Raw genomic sequence first — 6317 nt, 5'->3', positions numbered from 1 at the left:
TATTTTTATTATTATAAGAGAGCATGCCGAGTTTTCTTGAAATTAATAATGTCATGTACATCTTATTTTACACACACAAAACACATCTAGAAGTGGTAAGAAAAAAAAAACACTATTTTCTATTAGGGTACCATAATGTTGTTCTTAAGCCCGATAGATGGATCGCTTAAATGATGACTCATAGAATAAGTTACTACAACAAATACTAATTTTTGTGGTGAAAATATTAGCGGTAAAAAGACAATAATCATTATGACTTATGTCATGACAAAAAACTTTTTGTCATGAGGTATGTAGTGTGTAGGCATAAGCCTATCACTAATTGTTATGATCTCCAAATCTCTTATTTTATTAAAATAGAAAAAGAAAAAAAAGGTGATAGGTGACAAAATTTGAAATTTTACTTAATAATGACATTTTATCATGCAAGAAATCATCGTAAAAATAACAAACATTTGTCACTAGATCCTATCATTTCACCACTAAAGAGATATTTTTTGTGACAAAAATAATATAATTTCATTACCAAAAATCTATTTTTATTATAAAAATTATCATCACCACAATGATATCTTTAGTGATGATTGCTAACTTATTTTTCATTCTTTTGGAATGTTTTTGACCTCCAATAATTAGGGTTTAACTTTTAATTTTCATTCTATGACAAATTTGTTTTGTCATTTCATCTATGAGCCAATTGATGTTTAAAATGGTATACTAAACTTTTAATTAAATTTAATATTATTTTACACCCATCTTGAACTATGATTATTTCTTTCATAATTGCACTAATCAAAGAGTAAAAAGTAGAAAAAAAATTAAATATTTTAAAACAAACTTCATGAAATTACCAATTCTCATTTGCATATGAATATTATCATCTTTAAAAAAAATATTCAAAGATAGAAAATTTATAAAAAAAAATTATGTAAAAATATGAAACCATTTTTTAAAATTTTTATCAATTTCCCCTTTTATCGGTACAAAATAGAAAATGCTATTGTGATGACATCATACAATATATGTAAATCTCCAAAATTACCTTTATTTATATTATTGTTTGTGATTAAACACTATATAATATAATGGTAATTATATATGTGACAAAATATATTTATAAAAAAATATATTCTTTATGACCAAATATATATGTACTTCTTTACAATCTTGTATGATCTAAACATTTGTGATGTAAAATTTTTGTCAGAAAATATTTAATAGTAATTTTTTATGACATAACGTATATAAATGAATAATTTATGACATTACAATATTTGTTCTTAAATATGTTAGCAAAGATGAAATTTAAAATATTATTATTTTTTGTAACTTAGCATTATAGCCACAAAAAGAAAAAAAAAAGAAAAAGAAAAACAACTTTGATGACAAAGTATTTTGTCACGAAAGAATAAATATTTTTATAACCTAAATTTTCTTTTTTTCTTCTAGGAACATTATTATCACAAAATAATAATTTTGAATTGTATACATATTCTTCCAAAAATGATTAAGGAGTTGGCAACAAAAAATTATTTCACCAAAAAAAAAAAAACAAAAAAACCAACAACTTTGATGACAAAGTACTTTGTCACAAAAAAGTAAATATTTTTATAATTTAAAAGTTCATTTTTTTCTTGGTGGAACATAATATCACAAAATAATGTAGTAAATATATTTTCCAAAAATGATTAAGGAGTTGTGACAAAAAATAAAAAATAAAAAATTCACCACTAAATATTGAAAATCACTAACAAATAATTTGTTTTTGTCATTAAAAAAAAAAAAAATTCCTTCCATATGGTAGGCACGACAATTGTTTGCACCGACTCTCTAGTGAAAAAATTTAGTGATGAAAGTAGATTTATAGGAAAAAAAACTTAATAGTGAAATATTTTATGAAAAAATATACTTTTCGTACTGTAAGGTTTATAATTAGTGACCAATTTTTAATTGTAGATAAAATATTTGTTACAAAATATAACATTTATTGAAGTGAATATGTGACGTGTGATATCAATGCCATAGAACATTTATTTTACCCTTATTAAATACACATTGATTTTTAGATAATGTAGTCAAAGTCCGATCCAAGAATAATTATTAAAGCTAAGGATCATAGGTTTAAATTATGGGAGTACTATGTTAGGGGAAGGATTGTTAGGGTTTAATTTCACTCTTAAGTTAAAGGAATAGGCTAGCCAAATGGTAGCTCATGGAATAAACCCTTAGGATATGAGGTTGAATATCATAAATGATTAGACATACCCTTATTAGACAACAATTGATTCTTAAATACAAGGATTTTTTTTTAAAAATGAAAAACTGAAAATAATATAGAAAATACATTTGGTATAAGGTCATGTGTACAATGAAATTCATTTTTCTTAGTGTAAGATGTATATAACTTGGTACTTTTTCTCGTACTCATTTTTAAATTGTACACTTCAACTCTTTTGTGTAATAAGTTATTTGAAAAGAAAATTCTTAATTAAAAAAAAAAAAAAAGATTTTATTTTGACTTGTCTAACACCATAGTTGAAGCATTCACTCATTGTTTCATTTGTTTCAAGTGTTGTCTAATTCCTATAATCTAAAAAAGAAAATGTTGTCCAATTTCAAAATTTCATTTTTAGACTCATTTTGAGTTGATTTGTGGCTTAAAAAGAAATTACTAGATTTTTTAAAAATTGAAATTTTGAAAATTGGTATAAATGGTAACTATGATATGTAGGGACACATTTGTAAATTAATATACTTGATTCAAAAACTTAGATTCCTTGAAAAAGTAAAGTTATGATAAAATGATAAAGTATCATATATAGGGATATTATTTCTATTCAAACCCTAGTTTCCTTGACAAATAATAGTTTCCATACTTAACATAATGAAATAGAAACTTTAGCAATCATAAACTAATCATACACAATCTACTTGAGATTGACAGCAACAAGAATAATATAGAAGAAGCAAAGATTAGAGGAAGAAGCAGAAGTCTTAGAAGGCATATAGGTACAATCTCTATTTCTTTTTCTTTTGTTTAATTTTTTTGAAATGGTATTCCTCAGATTTTGTGCTTAGAGTGAATAGATTTGGAGATAAAGAGAGAAAATTAAAGAAATCATGATTTTTTTTTTCCCTCCTTGGAATTGATAGAGTATGTGAAAAATTACTATTTTATATGATGTTTTAGTAGTTCTTCTTGGTAGGTTTAATCCTTATCTTGAGTCAATTAAGATTTTTCTTTGATTCAAATATTTGCTTTCAGTACGTGCAGTTCTTTGAAACTTTTGCGGTACTAGTAAATAATTTGTCAATTATTCATCAAAATCTATTTTAATGACATCATCAATATAATAGAAAATGATAGCATTATATTCAAAGTCAATGTTTTTTGTAGTTTGTATGAGTTCCAATGATAATTTTCTTCATACAAAGGAATAATGAAAATGAATTTTTTCTTTTTAATGCCAAGAAGGATAAAAGCAAATAAATTCAATTTCTTTTATTTTATTTCCGTAGAATGACTTTTTTGTTTTTTTGGGTTTTTCAAATATGTCATTCCAACCAGATGGTTTAACAAAAGTTGCATAATTCAGTCTACAAGTTTAGTAAATTAGAAATCCTAACTATGTATTACCTTTAAAGTCATACCTTTGGCACTAAATGATATGACCATTGTTTTGCACAAAGAAAAATATTCAAATAAATCCATATTATTAATTTGCATGGGTTAATTCAAGATTTATGATTTCCATATTGATCACAAATTGAGAAACTTTTAAGGACTTAACCTAAGTCTGAAGATTTGTAGAATTGACTTGAATCTTGGCTTGATTTGAGTTTTAAAAGATTTGAAAAGTTCATTTGATCTTTAGTCTCATTTCAGTTTTAGAGATTTGAAGACTCAATCTAAATTTGTTGGTTTAAGTTTTGGAGATTTGAGACTTGATAGAAGAATCTTAAAAGATTTGAAGACTTTACTTCATATTTACCTTGATTTCAATATTAAAGTTTTGAAAAGTTAACTTGATTGGGTTAAGTCTTGAAAATTTGAGATTTGACTTGAATTTTGACTTAATTTATTTTCATTTCAAACAAACCTCTATGAGTTCTTGTATCTTATATAAAAATTACTATTATTTATTGATTTTAAAAATGGAAAGAAAGCAAAAAAGTGTATCCCAAAGGATACAAAAGGATTTATTTTTTTAAAACCATTACTTTTTCCATATGAATCTTTATGAGATCTTGTATCTCATATAAAAGTTACCATCATTTCCTAATTTTAAAAAATAGAAAGTAGAAAGTATATATAAACAGACAAAAAAGTATATGTTTTTTTTTTTTTAATTTCCTTTGATATAGTTTCTAAAATATTTCATTTTATCAAGTTATTTCTTGCCTTCCATGGAGTTTTCAAGAATTAACCATCTATGCTTAATTACAATCCCTAAAGCATGTTGACACTCAGTGTTGTCTTTCTCATCTATCGATGCCTAGCTATCCACTCTAAGTTTCTCCTCATTTGAAGATTGCACCTTACTTTAAAGCCATGCCAAGCTAAGGTGCCTTGAACCTCTTGTCAAGAAGCTTTCAAAAGCCTTTTAAGATGTAGACCTATACAAAGCTACTTTTCAACTTTGTGTCTCCCAAATTGTATAACTTAAAGTTCTAGGGGTCTATAAAGATCATTCTAATAGTTATATTTTGTTCAAGTAAAAATCAAATTTTATCTTTTCATGGTTTTATTAGAAAACTTGTCTTTTGTTAGGCTTCACATGGTGAGAGGCATGATTATATTTATAGAAAATTTTATGTTGTTGGTTCTTTATTTGATCGATGTGGCAAATTGGAAAAAGTTCAATTTTATCCTTTCAAATTGTTTGTTTCAACATAATCAAATTATTAGGCATTTATCTTGGTTTATAGACACTTGAAATTATTTCCAAAAGAAAACAAAATCATCCTAATCTATATATATATAAATAAGTCACATCTCAATATAATATCATAACAATAATCAAATAAATAAATTACACAAAATCACCAAAGGTTATGAATCTAGGCTCAAGGTATTACAAAATAAAACTTATCAAAATCTCCTTCTTTCTTGGCTCGATAATCACTATAGAGAGATCTTAGATTTCAGACTTTAGGGTTAGGATTAACAGTAGAAGGCATTCAACTATAGAGAGATCTCATATTTGGGGAATTTTTATTTTTAAATTATTATTATTATGCACAATTGGTAAGTTTGGGATTGTCAAGGGTAAATATCTAATTTTTCCCATATTTGCGATAGAGCAAGGCAAGGTGGGGTAGGTTGACATAAAACCCAAACTTACCCAAATTTTACGCTAAGTTTAAAGAAAATCTTGTACCCACACCTACTCTATTTACCATTCTTTCAAACCCATCCAAGAGAGAAAATGATCCAAACAAAAGAAAAAGTGAAAGAAGAAGAAGAAAATGATTATATGATTTATTAGTATTTTAAGTGGATTTGTTTGTCAATTGAAAATCAATAATAAACATTTGCTACTAGGAAATTATTTCCATCAAAATAAAGGCTTTAATAATATCTAAGTGAAATAATTAAAATAAAATAAAAATATTTCCAAGGGGAAACACATTAAACCCCATAACCTATTTATATTTGATCTAATTTGTACATTAAATGCTACAATGTGCTAAATTGAACAGCATAAGCTCATAGTTACTAAAAATTGTGATCATCAAGTGCAACTCATATGCTAGCTAGCTAGCTATCGATATGTATTATATATGATATGTGCCACGTGTATTGGTAGATAAGTATTGGCCACATTGAAAGAATTGTATACACTACAAAGCTAATAGGCTCATGGATTAGTTTTACAACAAAGGAAAGAAACATAATATACACTTATCCACTGCATAGCCTTGTGACATGTAAGATAGATTTTAAAGTAAGAGAGGATGTCAGAATAACATTCCTCCGGGCAAAAACAATGGAAGTGTACCGCCAGCCAATTTGGTTTTGACTTCCAAGACACGGGTATATGTGGTGAAATGGTTTGCAAAGTGAGTCATGTGATTGGTATCACCCAAGTATATAACACAGGAGCCGGAAAAACATTCATTCAAGGCACTTAGAGCATGAGATAACGGATATAGGCCTGAGGGTGCCAAGGAACATGGGGCGCTCAATTTGTCTAATCAGGTGATAGGATTTTCGAGTTTTTCAATTTCTTCTTTATTAAACATCCCCACTTTTGAGCTATTAGGTTTTGGGTTTCCCTGGAAAGAAGGTTCACAATGAGCCAGATGGATCTGGA

The sequence above is a fragment of the Vitis riparia genome, chromosome 13, assembly GCF_004353265.1.
Source record: "Vitis riparia cultivar Riparia Gloire de Montpellier isolate 1030 chromosome 13, EGFV_Vit.rip_1.0, whole genome shotgun sequence".
NCBI classification, from domain to species: Eukaryota; Viridiplantae; Streptophyta; class Magnoliopsida; order Vitales; family Vitaceae; genus Vitis; species Vitis riparia.
Note: the sequence above shows the minus strand (reverse complement) of the source record.